The sequence below is a fragment of the Idiotropiscis lumnitzeri genome, chromosome 9 (assembly GCF_059441095.1).
Source record: "Idiotropiscis lumnitzeri isolate Australia: NSW breed Sydney's pygmy pipehorse chromosome 9, RoL_Ilum_1.0, whole genome shotgun sequence".
Classification (NCBI taxonomy): Eukaryota; Metazoa; Chordata; class Actinopteri; order Syngnathiformes; family Syngnathidae; genus Idiotropiscis; species Idiotropiscis lumnitzeri.
This window is the reverse complement of record NC_142399.1, coordinates 21095874-21108584: the sequence shown is the minus strand read 5'-3', so window position 1 is coordinate 21108584 and position 12711 is coordinate 21095874. Positions and strand designations below refer to the sequence as shown.

Below are 12711 nucleotides of genomic sequence, written 5' to 3'. Positions count from 1 at the left end.
AGTCGTCCTTTCTAAGAAACCCGTCTGTTGTATTTTATTTTGGCCTTACGTGTAGCTGTCAGCGGTGGAGAGACAATACTGCCATTGCATAGCAACACACTCGGGGCCGTGATCGTATAGTGGTTAGTGCTCTGTGTTGTGGCCGCAGCAACCCCGGTTCGAGTCCGTGTCACGGCAGCCTCAGCTTCATCAGTAGTGTTGCTTGCTTGACAAGTGGAGAGATACGCGTCCCCACCCGATGTCTTACAGACAACTACACACATGCGTGGGGCTAGTGGCGCAATGGATACCGCATCTGACTTCGGATCAGAAGATTCTAGGTTCGACTCCTAGCTAGCTCGTCTTACATTTTGTGCTAAACCTGTGCATTATGTATCTTTTCATGAATTCTCTGGAGAGGGCTTTCTTCACCAATGTCAACAAGAAGAAGGTCCTTCCACTGCTGAATAAACTCTTTGTCAAACATTAACCTGGAGAGTTACATTCTTCAACACAATTTTAGAAGTACCTTTTCCTTCAAGAAGGTCGTCCTGTCATTGGAAAAGGTTGCTTAAATCTCAAAATCAAGATTTCGCAAAATAGAAAATTCATTCCCACTGAATTGGGATTCAAGATTTCTGAAATGTATGAGTTTCATTAAATACTGAAGGAGTTTTCTGCCAATGAAAATCATTGAACATTGTTTCAGTCGTCCTTTCTAAGAAACCCGTCTGTTGCATTTTATTTTGGCCTTACGTGTAGCTGTCAGCGGTGCAGAGATAATTCTGCCATTGCATAGCAACTCACTCGGGGCCGTGATCGTATAGTGATTAGTACTCTGTGTTGTGGCCGCAGCAACCCCGGTTCGAATCCGGGTCACGGCAGCCTCAGCTTCACCAATAGTGTTGCTTGCTTGACCAATGGGGACATACGCGTCCCCACCCGATGTCTTACAGACAACTCCACACATGAGTGGGGCGAGTGGCGCAATGGATACCGCATCTGATAATTGTTCAGGACATTTGAGGTTTGACTCCCAGCTAGCTCGTCTTACATTTTGTGCTAAACCTGTGCATCGTGTATCTTTTCATGAATTCACTGGAGAGGGCTCACTTCACCAATGTCAACAAGGAGAAGGTCCTTCCAGTGCTTAATAAACTCTTTGTCAAACATTAACCTGGAGAGTTACATTCTTTAACACAATTTTAGAAGTAACTTTTCCTTCAAGAAGGTCGTCCTGTCATTGGAAAAGGTTGCTTAAATCTCAAAATCAAGATCCTGCGAAATAGAAAATTCATTCCCACTGAATTGGTATTCAATATTTCTGAATTGTATGAGTTTCATGAAATACTGAAGGAGTTTTCTGCCAATGAAAGTCATTTAACATTGTTTGAGTCGTCCTTTCTAAAAAAAACAGTCTGTTGCATTTTATTTTGGCCGTAAGTGTAGCTGTCAGCAGTAGACAGACAATTTTGCCATTGCATAGCTATACACTCGGGGGCCGTGATCGTATCGGTGTTAGTTCTCTATGTTCTGGCCGCAGCAACACAGGTTCGGTTCCGGTTCACGGCAGCCTCAGCTCCACCAATAGAGTTGCTTGCTTGACCAGTGGGGAGATACGAGTTCCCCCAGATGTCTTACAGACAACTCCACACATGAGTGGGGCGAGTGGCGCAATGGATACCGCATCTGATAATGGTTCAGGACATTCTAGGTTTGACTCTCAGCTAGCTCGTCTTACATTTTGTGCTAAACCTGTGCATCGTGTATGTTTTCATGAATTCACTGGAGAGGGCTCACTTCACCAATGTCAACAAGGAAAAGGTCCTTCCAGTGCTTAATAAACTCTTTGTCAAACATTAACCTGGAGAGTTACATTCTTCATCACAATTTTAGAAGTACCTTTTCCTTCAAGAAGGTCGTCCTGTCATTGGAAAAGGTTGCTTAAATCTCAAAATCAAGATTCCGCAAAATAGAAAATTCATTCCAACTGAATTGGGATTCAAGATTTCTGAAATGTATGAGTTTCATTAAATACTGAAGGAGTTTTCTGCCAATGAAAATCATTGAACATTGTTTCAGTCGTCCTTTCTAAGAAACCTGTCTGTTGCATTTTATTTTGGCTTTACGTGTAGCTGTCAGCGGTGGAGAGACAATTCTGCCATTGCATAGCAACACACTCGGGGCAGTGTTCGTATAGTGGTTAGTACTCTGTGTTGTGGCCGCAGCAACCCTGGTTCGACCCCGTTTCACGGCAGCCTCAGCTTCACCAATAGTGTTGCTTGCTTGACCAGTGGAGAGATATGCGTCCCCACCCGATGTCTTACAGACAACTACACACATGCGTGGGGCTAGTGGCGCAATGGATACCGCATCTGACTACGGATCAGAAGATTCTAGGTTCGACTCCTAGCTAGCTCGTCTTACATTTTGTGCTAAACCTGTGCATTGTGTATCTTTTTATGAATTCTCTGGAGAGGGCTTTCTTCACCAATGTCAACAAGGAGAAGGTCCTTCCACTGCTGAATAAACTCTTTGTCAAACATTAACCTGGAGAGTTACATTCTTCAACACAATTTTAGAAGTACCTTTTCCTTCAAGAAGGTCGTCCTGTCATTGGAAAAGGTTGCTTAAATCTCAAAATCAAGATTCCGCAAAATAGAAAATTCATTCCCACTGAATTGGGATTCAAGATTTCTGAAATGTATGAGTTTCATTAAATACTGAAGGAGTTTTCTGCCAATGAAAATCATTTAACATTGTTTCAGTCGTCCTATCTACGAAACCCGTCTGTTGCATTTTATTTTGGCCTTACGTGTAGCTGTCAGCGGTGCAGAGATAATTCTGCCATTGCATAGCAACACATACGGGGTCGTGATTGTATATTGGTTAGTACTCTGTGTTTTGGCCGCAGCAACCCCGGTTTGAATCCGGGTCACGGCAGCCTCAGCTTCACCGATAGTGTTCCTTGCTTGACCAGTGGGGAGATACGCGTCCCCACCCGATGTCTTTCAGACAACTACACACATGCGTAGGGCTAGTGGCGCAATGGATAACGCATCTGACTACGGATCAGAAGATTCTAGGTTCGACTCCTAGCTAGCTCGTCTTACATTTTGTGCTAAACCTGTGCATTGTGTATCTTTTTATGAATTCTCTGGAGAGGGCTTTCTTCACAAATGTCAACAAGGAGAAGGTCCTTCCAGTGCTGAATAAACTCTTTGTCAAACATTAACCTGGAGAGTTACATTCTTCAACACAATTTTAGAAGTACCTTTTCCTTCAAGAAGGTCGTCCTGTCATTGGAAAAGGTAGCTTAAATCTCAAAATCAAGATTCCGCAAAATAGAAAATTCATTCCCACTGAATTGGGATTCAAGATTTCTGAAATGTATGAGTTTCATTAAATACTGAAGGAGTTTTCTGCCAATGAAAATCATTTAACATTGTTTCAGTCGTCCTATCTACGAAACCCGTCTGTTGCATTTTATTTTGGCCTTACGTGTAGCTGTCAGCGGTGCAGAGATAATTCTGCCATTGCATAGCAACTCACACGGGGCCGTGATCGTATAGTGGTTAGTACTCTGTGTTGTGGCCGCAGCAACCCTGGTTCGAATCCGGGTCACGGCAGCCTCAGCTTCACCAATAGTGTTGCTTGCTTGACCAATGGAGACATACGCGTCCCCACCCGATGTCTTACAGACAACTCCACACATGAGTGGGGCGAGTGGCGCAATGGATACCGCATCTGATAATGGTTCAGGACATTCTAGGTTTGACTCCCAGCTAGCTGGTCTTACATTTTGTGCTAAACCTGTGCATCGTGTATCTTTTCATGATTTCACTGGGGAGGGCTCACATCACCAATGTCAACAAGGAAAAGGTCCTTCCAGTGCTTAATAAACTCTTTGTCAAACATTAACCTGGAGAGTTACATTCTTCATCACAATTTTAGAAGTACCTTTTCCTTCAAGAAGGTCGTCCTGTCATTGGAAAAGGTTGCTTAAATCTCAAAATCAAGATTCCGCAAAATAGAAAATTCATTCCCACTGAATTGGGATTCAAGATTTCTGAAATGTATGAGTTTCATTAAATACTGAAGGAGTTTTCTGCCAATGAAAATCATTGAACATTGTTTCAGTCGTCCTTTCTAAGAAACCCGTCTGTTGCATTTTATTTTGGCCTTACGTGTAGCTGTCAGCGGTGGAGAGACAATTCTGCCATTGCAGAGCAACACATTCGGGGTCGTGATTGTATATTGGTTAGTACTCTGTGTTTTGGCCGCAGCAACCCCGGTTTGAATCCGGGTCACGGCAGCCTCAGCTTCACCGATAGTGTTCCTTGCTTGACCAGTGGGGAGATACGCGTCCCCACCCGATGTCTTTCAGACAACTACACACATTCGTGGGGCTAGTGGCGCAATGGATAACGCATCTGACTACGGATCAGAAGATTCTAGGTTCGACTCCTAGCTAGCTCGTCTTACATTTTGTGCTAAACCTGTGATTGTGTATCTTTTTATGAATTCTCTGGAGAGGGCTTTCTTCACCAATGTCAACAAGGAGAAGGTCCTTCCAGTGCTGAATAAACTCTTTGTCAAACATTAACCTGGAGAGTTACATTCTTCAACAGAATTTTAGAAGTACCTTTTCCTTCAAGAAGGTCGTCCTGTCATTGGAAAAGGTTGCTTAAATCTCAAAATCAAGATTCCGCAAAATAGAAAATTCATTCCCACTGAATTGGGATTCAAGATTTCTGAAATGTATGAGTTTCATTAAATACTGAAGGAGTTTTCTGCCAATGAGAATCATTGAACATTGTTTCAGTCGTCCTATCTACGAAACCCGTCTGTTGCATTTTATTTTGGCCTTACGTGTAGCTGTCAGCGGTGCAGAGACAATTCTGCCATTGCATAGCAACACACTCGGGGCCGTGATCGTATAGTGGTTAGTACTCTGTGTTGTGGCCGCAGCAACCCCGGTTCGAATCCGGGTCACGGCAGCCTCAGCTTCACCAATAGTGTTGCTTGCTTGACCAGTGGGGAGATACGCGTCCCCACCCGAAGTCTTACAGAAAACTCCACACATGGGTGGGGCGAGTGGCGCAATGGATACCGCATCTGATAATGATTCAGGACATTCGAGGTTTGACTCCCAGCAAGCTCGTCTTACATTTTGTGCTAAACCATTGCATCGTGTATCTTTTCATGAATTCACTGGAGAGGGCTCACTTCACCAATCTCAACAAGGAAAAGGTCCTTCCAGTGCTTAATAAACTCTTTGTCAAACATTAACCTGGAGAGTTACATTCTTCAACACAATTTTAGAAGTACCTTTTCCTTCAAGAAGGTCATCCTGTCATTGGAAAAGGTTGCTTAAATCTCAAAATCCAGATCCTGCGAAATAGAAAATTCATTCCCACTGAATTGGTATTCAAGATTTCTGAATTGTATGAGTTTCATGAAATACTTAAGGAGTTTTCTGCCAATGAAAGTCATTTAGCATTGTTTGAGTCGTCCTTTCTAAAAAAAACAGTCTGTTGCATTTTATTTTGGCCGTACGTGTAGCTGTCAGCGGTAGACAGACAATTTTGCCATCGCATAGCTATACACTCGGGGCCGTGATCGTATCGGTGTTAGTTTTCTATGTTCTGGCAGCAGCAACACAGGTTCGGTTCTGGGTCACGGCAGCCTCAGCTCCACCAATAGATTTGCTTGCTTCACTAGTGGGGAGATACGAGTCCCCCCAGATGTCTTACAGACAACTCCACACATGAGTGGGGCGAGTGGCGCAATGGATACCGCATCTGATAATGGTTCAGGACATTCTAGGTTTGACTCCCAGCTAGCTCGTCTTACATTTTGTGCTAAACCTGTGCATCGTGTATCTTTTCATGAATTCACTGGAGAAGGCTCACTTCACCAATGTCAACAAGGAGAAGGTCCTTCCAGTGCTTAATAAACTCTTTGTCAAACATTAACCTGGAGTTACATTCTTCAACACAATTTTAGAAGTAACTTTTCCTTCAAGAAGGTCGTCCTGTCATTGGAAAAGGTTGCTTAAATCTCAAAATCAAGATCCTGCGAAATAGAAAATTCATTCCCACTGAATTGGTATTCAAGATTTCTGAATTGTATGAGTTTCATGAAATACTGAAGGAGTTTTCTGCCAATGAAAGTCATTTAACATTGTTTGAGTCGTCCTTTCTAAAAAAACAGTCTGTTGCATTTTATTTTGGCCGTAAGTGTAGCTGTCAGCAGTAGACAGACAATTTTGCCATTGCATAGCTATACACTCGGGGGCCGTGATCGTATCGGTGTTAGTTCTCTATGTTCTGGCCGCAGCAAGACAGGTTCGGTTCCGGTTCACGGCAGCCTCAGCTCCACCAATAGAGTTGCTTGCTTGACCAGTGGGGAGATACGAGTTCCCCCAGATGTCTTACAGACAACTCCACACATGAGTGGGGCGAGTGGCGCAATGGATACCGCATCTGATAATGGTTCAGGACATTCTAGGTTTGACTCCCAGCTAGCTCGTCTTACATTTTGTGCTAAACCTGTGCATCGTGTATCTTTTCATGAATTCACTGGGGAGTGCTCACTTCACCAATGTCAACAAGGAAAAGGTCCTTCCAGTGCTTAATAAACTCTTTGTCAAACATTAACCTGGAGAGTTACATTCTTCAACACAATTTTAGAAGTGCCTTTTCCTTCAAGAAGGTCGTCCTGTCATTGGAAAAGGTTGCTTAAATCTCAAAATCAAGATTCCGCAAAATAGAAAATTCATTCCCACTGAATTGGGATTCAAGATTTCTGAAATGTATGAGTTTCATTAAATACTGAAGGAGTTTTCTGCCAATGAAAATCATTGAACATTGTTTCAGTCGTCCTTTCTAAGAAACCCGTCTGTTGTATTTTATTTTGGCATAACGTGTAGCTGTCAGCGGTGGAGAGACAATTCTGCCATTGCATAGCAACACATTCGGAGTCGTGATTGTATATTGGTTAGTACTCTGTGTTGTGGCCGCAGCAACCCCGGTTTGAATCCGCGTCACGGCAGCCTCAGCTTCACCGATAGTGTTCCTTGCTTGACCAGTGGGGAGATACGCGTCCCCACCCGATGTCTTACAGACAACTACACACATGCGTGGGGCTAGTGGCGCAATGGATACCGCATCTGACTTCGGATCAGAAGATTCTAGGTTTGACTCCTAGCTAGCTCGTCTTACATTTTGTGCTAAACCTGTGCATTGTGTATCTTTTCATGAATTCTCTGTAGAGGGCTTTCTTCACCAATGTCAACAAGGAGAAGGTCCTTCCAGTGCTGAATAAACTCTTTATCAAACATTAACCTGGAGAGTTACATTCTTCAACACAATTTTAGAAGTACCTTTTCCTTCAAGAAGGTCGTCCTGTCATTGGAAAAGGTTGCTTAAATCTCAAAATCAAGATTTCGCAAAATAGAAAATTCATTCCCACTGAATTGGGATTCAAGATTTCTGAAATGTATGAGTTTCATTAAATACTGAAGGAGTTTTCTGCCAATGAAAATCATTGAACATTGTTTCAGTCGTCCTTTCTAAGAAACCCGTCTGTTGCATTTTATTTTGGCCTTACGTGTAGCTGTCAGCGGTGCAGAGATAATTCTGCCATTGCATAGCAACTCACTCGGGGCCGTGATCGTATAGTGGTTAGTACTCTGTGTTGTGGCCGCAGCAACCCCGGTTCGAATCCGGGTCACGGCAGCCTCAGCTTCACCAATAGTGTTGCTTGCTTGACCAATGGGGACATACGCGTCCCCACCCGATGTCTTACAGACAACTCCACACATGAGTGGGGCGAGTGGCGCAATGGATACCGCATCTGATAATTGTTCAGGACATTTGAGGTTTGACTCCCAGCTAGCTCGTCTTACATTTTGTGCTAAACCTGTGCATCGTGTATCTTTTCATGAATTCACTGGAGAGGGCTCACTTCACCAATGTCAACAAGGAGAAGGTCCTTCCAGTGTTTAATAAACTCTTTGTCAAACATTAACCTGGAGAGTTACATTCTTTAACACAATTTTAGAAGTACCCTTTCCTTCAAGAAGGTCGTCCTGTCATTGGAAAAGGTTGCTTAAATCTCAAAATCAAGATTCCGCAAAATAGAAAATTCATTCCAACTGAATTGGGATTCAAGATTTCTGAAATGTATGAGTTTCATTAAATACTGAAGGAGTTTTCTGCCAATGAAAATCATTGAACATTGTTTCAGTCGTCCTTTCTAAGAAACCTGTCTGTTGCATTTTATTTTGGCCTTACGTGTAGCTGTCAGCGGTGGAGAGACAATTCTGCCATTGCATAGCAACACACTCGGGGCAGTGTTCGTATAGTGGTTAGTACTCTGTGTTGTGGCCGCAGCAACCCTGGTTCGAGCCCGTTTCACGGCAGCCTCAGCTTCACCAATAGTGTTGCTTGCTTGACCAGTGGAGAGATATGCGTCCCCACCCGATGTCTTACAGACAACAACACACATGCGTGGGGCTAGTGGCGCAATGGATACCGCATCTGACTACGGATCAGAAGATTCTAGGTTCGACTCCTAGCTAGCTCGTCTTACATTTTGTGCTAAACCTGTGCATTGTGTATCTTTTTATGAATTCTCTGGAGAGGGCTTTCTTCACCAATGTCAACAAGGAGAAGGTCCTTCCACTGCTGAATAAACTCTTTGTCAAACATTAACCTGGAGAGTTACATTCTTCAACACAATTTTAGAAGTACCTTTTCCTTCAAGAAGGTCGTCCTGTCATTGGAAAAGGTTGCTTAAATCTCAAAATCAAGATTCCGCAAAATAGAAAATTCATTCCCACTGAATTGGGATTCAAGATTTCTGAAATGTATGAGTTTCATTAAATACTGAAGGAGTTTTCTGCCAATGAAAATCATTTAACATTGTTTCAGTCGTCCTATCTACGAAACCCGTCTGTTGCATTTTATTTTGGCCTTACGTGTAGCTGTCAGCGGTGCAGAGATAATTCTGCCATTGCATAGCAACACATTCGGGGTCGTGATTGTATATTGGTTAGTACTCTGTGTTTTGGCCGCAGCAACCCCGGTTTGAATCCGGGTCACGGCAGCCTCAGCTTCACCGATAGTGTTCCTTGCTTGACCAGTGGGGAGATACGCGTCCCCACCCGATGTCTTTCAGACAACTACACACATGCGTAGGGCTAGTGGCGCAATGGATAACGCATCTGACTACGGATCAGAAGATTCTAGGTTCGACTCCTAGCTAGCTCGTCTTACATTTTGTGCTAAACCTGTGCATTGTGTATCTTTTTATGAATTCTCTGGAGAGGGCTTTCTTCACAAATGTCAACAAGGAGAAGGTCCTTCCAGTGCTGAATAAACTCTTTGTCAAACATTAACCTGGAGAGTTACATTCTTCAACACAATTTTAGAAGTACCTTTTCCTTCAAGAAGGTCGTCCTGTCATTGGAAAAGGTAGCTTAAATCTCAAAATCAAGATTCCGCAAAATAGAAAATTCATTCCCACTGAATTGGGATTCAAGATTTCTGAAATGTATGAGTTTCATTAAATACTGAAGGAGTTTTCTGCCAATGAAAATCATTTAACATTGTTTCAGTCGTCCTATCTACGAAACCCGTCTGTTGCATTTTATTTTGGCCTTACGTGTAGCTGTCAGCGGTGCAGAGATAATTCTGCCATTGCATAGCAACTCACACGGGGCCGTGATCGTATAGTGGTTAGTACTCTGTGTTGTGGCCGCAGCAACCCTGGTTCGAATCCGGGTCACGGCAGCCTCAGCTTCACCAATAGTGTTGCTTGCTTGACCAATGGAGACATACGCGTCCCCACCCGATGTCTTACAGACAACTCCACACATGAGTGGGGCGAGTGGCGCAATGGATACCGCATCTGATAATGGTTCAGGACATTCTAGGTTTGACTCCCAGCTAGCTGGTCTTACATTTTGTGCTAAACCTGTGCATCGTGTATCTTTTCATGATTTCACTGGGGAGGGCTCACATCACCAATGTCAACAAGGAAAAGGTCCTTCCAGTGCTTAATAAACTCTTTGTCAAACATTAACCTGGAGAGTTACATTCTTCATCACAATTTTAGAAGTACCTTTTCCTTCAAGAAGGTCGTCCTGTCATTGGAAAAGGTTGCTTAAATCTTAAAATCAAGATTCCGCAAAATAGAAAATTCATTCCCACTGAATTGGGATTCAAGATTTCGGAAATGTATGAGTTTCATTAAATACTGAAGGAGTTTTCTGCCAATGAAAATCATTGAACATTGTTTCAGTCGTCCTTTCTAAGAAACCCGTCTGTTGCATTTTATTTTGGCCTTACGTGTAGCTATCATCGGTGGAGAGACAATTCTGCCATTGCATAGCAACACACTCGGGGCCGTGATCGTATAGTGGTTAGTCCTCTGTGTAGTGGCCGCAGCAACCCCGTTTCGAATCCGGGTCACGGCAGCCTCAGCTTCACCAATAGTGTTCCTTGCTTGACCAGTGGGGAGATACGCGTCCCCACCCGATGTCTTACAGACAACTCCACACATGAGTGGGGCGCGTGGCGCAATGGATACCGCATCTGATAATGGTTCAGGTCATTCTAGGTTTGACTCCCAGCTAGCTCGTCTTACATTTTGTGCTAAACCTGTGCATCGTGTATCTTTTCATGAATTCACTGGGGAGTGCTCACTTCACCAATGTCAACAAGGAGAAGGTCCTTCCAGTGCTGATTAAACTCTTTGTCAAACATTAACCTGGAGAGTTACATTCTTCATCACAATTTAGAAGTACCTTTTCCTTCAAGAATGTCGTCCTGTCATTGGAAAAGGTTGCTTAAATCTCAAAATCAAGATTCCGCAAAATAGAAAATTCATTCCCACTGAATTGGGATTCAAGATTTCTGAAATGTATGAGTTTCATTAAATACTGAAGGAGTTTTCTGCCAATGAAAATCATTATACATTGTTTCAGTCGTCCTTTCTAAGAAACCCGTCTGTTGTATTTTATTTTGGCCTTACGTGTAGCTGTCAGCGGTGGAGAGACAATACTGCCATTGCATAGCAACACACTCGGGGCCGTGATCGTATAGTGGTTAGTGCTCTGTGTTGTGGCCGCAGCAACCCCGGTTCGAGTCCGTGTCACGGCAGCCTCAGCTTCATCAATAGTGTTGCTTGCTTGACAAGTGGAGAGATACGCGTCCCCACCCGATGTCTTACAGACAACTACACACATGCGTGGGGCTAGTGGCGCAATGGATACCGCATCTGACTTCGGATCAGAAGATTCTAGGTTCGACTCCTAGCTAGCTCGTCTTACATTTTGTGCTAAACCTGTGCATTGTGTATCTTTTCATGAATTCTCTGGAGAGGGCTTTCTTCACCAATGTCAACAAGAAGAAGGTCCTTCCACTGCTGAATAAACTCTTTGTCAAACATTAACCTGGAGAGTTACATTCTTCAACACAATTTTAGAAGTACCTTTTCCTTCAAGAAGGTCGTCCTGTCATTGGAAAAGGTTGCTTAAATCTCAAAATCAAGATTTCGCAAAATAGAAAATTCATTCCCACTGAATTGGGATTCAAGATTTCTGAAATGTATGAGTTTCATTAAATACTGAAGGAGTTTTCTGCCAATGAAAATCATTGAACATTGTTTCAGTCGTCCTTTCTCAGAAACCCGTCTGTTGCATTTTATTTTGGCCTTACGTGTAGCTGTCAGCGGTGCAGAGATAATTCTGCCATTGCATAGCAACTCACTCGGGGCCGTGATCGTATAGTGGTTAGTACTCTGTGTTGTGGCCGCAGCAACCCCGGTTCGAATCCGGGTCACGGCAGCCTCAGCTTCACCAATAGTGTTGCTTGCTTGACCAGTGGGGACATACGCGTCCCCACCCGATGTCTTACAGACAACTCCACACATGAGTGGGGCGAGTGGCGCAATGGATACCGCATCTGATAATTGTTCAGGACATTTGAGGTTTGACTCCCAGCTAGCTCGTCTTACATTTTGTGCTAAACCTGTGCATCGTGTATCTTTTCATGAATTCACTGGAGAGGGCTCACTTCACCAATGTCAACAAGGAGAAGGTCCTTCCAGTGCTTAATAAACTCTTTGTCAAACATTAACCTGGAGAGTTACATTCTTTAACACAATTTTAGAAGTAACTTTTCCTTCAAGAAGGTCGTCCTGTCATTGGAAAAGGTTGCTTAAATCTCAAAATCAAGATCCTGCGAAATAGAAAATTCATTCCCACTGAATTGGTATTCAATATTTCTGAATTGTATGAGTTTCATGAAATACTGAAGGAGTTTTCTGCCAATGAAAGTCATTTAACATTGTTTGAGTCGTCCTTTCTAAAAAAAACAGTCTGTTGCATTTTATTTTGGCCGTAAGTGTAGCTGTCAGCAGTAGACAGACAATTTTGCCATTGCATAGCTATACACTCGGGGGCCGTGATCGTATCGGTGTTAGTTCTCTATGTTCTGGCCGCAGCAACACAGGTTCGGTTCCGGTTCACGGCAGCCTCAGCTCCACCAATAGAGTTGCTTGCTTGACCAGTGGGGAGATACGAGTTCCCCCAGATGTCTTACAGACAACTCCACACATGAGTGGGGCGAGTGGCGCAATGGATACCGCATCTGATAATGGTTCAGGACATTCTAGGTTTGACTCTCAGCTAGCTCGTCTGACATTTTGTGCTAAACCTGT

General features: G+C 43.4%; 13 non-coding genes across 13 annotated transcripts; all 13 read left to right on the top strand.

The window, feature by feature from the left end:
• Positions 1-268: 268 nt before the first annotated feature.
• trnar-ucg (transfer RNA arginine (anticodon UCG)) lies at positions 269-341 on the top strand. The gene has a single exon. It is a non-coding gene; the product is annotated as a tRNA-Arg (tRNA).
• A 1986-nt stretch (positions 342-2327) lies between these two features.
• trnar-acg (transfer RNA arginine (anticodon ACG)) lies at positions 2328-2400 on the top strand. The gene has a single exon. It is a non-coding gene; the product is annotated as a tRNA-Arg (tRNA).
• A 613-nt stretch (positions 2401-3013) lies between these two features.
• Positions 3014-3086, top strand: trnar-acg (transfer RNA arginine (anticodon ACG)). Its single transcript has one exon. It is a non-coding gene; the product is annotated as a tRNA-Arg (tRNA).
• Positions 3087-3536: 450 nt separating this feature from the next.
• Positions 3537-3608, top strand: trnah-gug (transfer RNA histidin (anticodon GUG)). Its single transcript has one exon. It is a non-coding gene; the product is annotated as a tRNA-His (tRNA).
• Positions 3609-4385: 777 nt separating this feature from the next.
• Positions 4386-4458, top strand: trnar-acg (transfer RNA arginine (anticodon ACG)). Its single transcript has one exon. It is a non-coding gene; the product is annotated as a tRNA-Arg (tRNA).
• Positions 4459-4907: 449 nt separating this feature from the next.
• Positions 4908-4979, top strand: trnah-gug (transfer RNA histidin (anticodon GUG)). Its single transcript has one exon. It is a non-coding gene; the product is annotated as a tRNA-His (tRNA).
• A 2147-nt stretch (positions 4980-7126) lies between these two features.
• Positions 7127-7199, top strand: trnar-ucg (transfer RNA arginine (anticodon UCG)). Its single transcript has one exon. It is a non-coding gene; the product is annotated as a tRNA-Arg (tRNA).
• A 450-nt stretch (positions 7200-7649) lies between these two features.
• trnah-gug (transfer RNA histidin (anticodon GUG)) lies at positions 7650-7721 on the top strand. The gene has a single exon. It is a non-coding gene; the product is annotated as a tRNA-His (tRNA).
• Positions 7722-8498: 777 nt separating this feature from the next.
• trnar-acg (transfer RNA arginine (anticodon ACG)) lies at positions 8499-8571 on the top strand. Its single transcript has one exon. It is a non-coding gene; the product is annotated as a tRNA-Arg (tRNA).
• A 613-nt stretch (positions 8572-9184) lies between these two features.
• Positions 9185-9257, top strand: trnar-acg (transfer RNA arginine (anticodon ACG)). Its single transcript has one exon. It is a non-coding gene; the product is annotated as a tRNA-Arg (tRNA).
• Positions 9258-9707: 450 nt separating this feature from the next.
• On the top strand, positions 9708-9779 carry trnah-gug (transfer RNA histidin (anticodon GUG)). The gene has a single exon. It is a non-coding gene; the product is annotated as a tRNA-His (tRNA).
• A 1462-nt stretch (positions 9780-11241) lies between these two features.
• Positions 11242-11314, top strand: trnar-ucg (transfer RNA arginine (anticodon UCG)). Its single transcript has one exon. It is a non-coding gene; the product is annotated as a tRNA-Arg (tRNA).
• Positions 11315-11764: 450 nt separating this feature from the next.
• On the top strand, positions 11765-11836 carry trnah-gug (transfer RNA histidin (anticodon GUG)). Its single transcript has one exon. It is a non-coding gene; the product is annotated as a tRNA-His (tRNA).
• The last annotated feature ends 875 nt before the right edge of the window (positions 11837-12711 follow it).